The sequence below is a fragment of the Octopus bimaculoides genome, chromosome 29 (assembly GCF_001194135.2).
Source record: "Octopus bimaculoides isolate UCB-OBI-ISO-001 chromosome 29, ASM119413v2, whole genome shotgun sequence".
Classification (NCBI taxonomy): Eukaryota; Metazoa; Mollusca; class Cephalopoda; order Octopoda; family Octopodidae; genus Octopus; species Octopus bimaculoides.
The window spans coordinates 11,685,933-11,686,643 of NC_069009.1; the positions used below are offsets into that span (position 1 = coordinate 11,685,933).

The following is a 711-nucleotide window of genomic DNA, read 5'->3' on the forward strand; positions in this document are numbered from 1 at the left end:
ATATATATATATATATATATATATATATATATATATATATACATACATATATAAATATGTGTGTGTGTGTGTGTGTGTGCGTGTATGTGTAAGAGTGTTGAATCCTAAAGGCCAACTAAGGACAATTGCATGTGTAATCAACCATGAAATCAGCAGTATAAAGAAATCAAATGTCAATCGCTTTCAAAAGGCAACTACTTTAACAGTACCACACTCCCACTCCCACTACATCTACACATTCAAGGTCGTCTGCCAACGGTCCTTCAGTAACAACACACTGTGATAAACTCAGTGACTATTACTAAATTCAAGCTACGACAGACAGATAGGATGTTCTTGAAGTCGAGGACTTTAAACTTACGGAGACAATATTTACATATCGCCTGAGGAAATACAACTAGATCTCATAATGCAAGGAAACAGTTGCAGAATCTTAATCAAGTACCTGCATATATGGAAAACTACGGTACGTCGAAACAGTTGTAGTGATCAAAAAAATAAATGCCTAACCGTACTCCTTCTTGTTAACTCCAATTCTTTCGATATTAATACATATGTGTTGACTGATACATCAAAAAAACTGTGTGACACAGTGAACAACAGATATTCCCCAAAACATACTTCACTTCTAGTGTAGACTCCATTTCTTCTGAACAAATTACGAAAAGTAAATCCTTATATATATATATATATATATATATATATATATAT

At 32.9% G+C, this 711-nt stretch overlaps 1 protein-coding gene across 1 annotated transcript in view; it reads right to left on the reverse strand.

The window, feature by feature from the left end:
- The window catches only part of LOC106873724 (E3 ubiquitin-protein ligase MIB2), a 14,877-nt gene that overhangs the window by 8,548 nt on the left and 5,618 nt on the right, over positions 1 to 711 (reverse strand). The window lies entirely within an intron of this gene.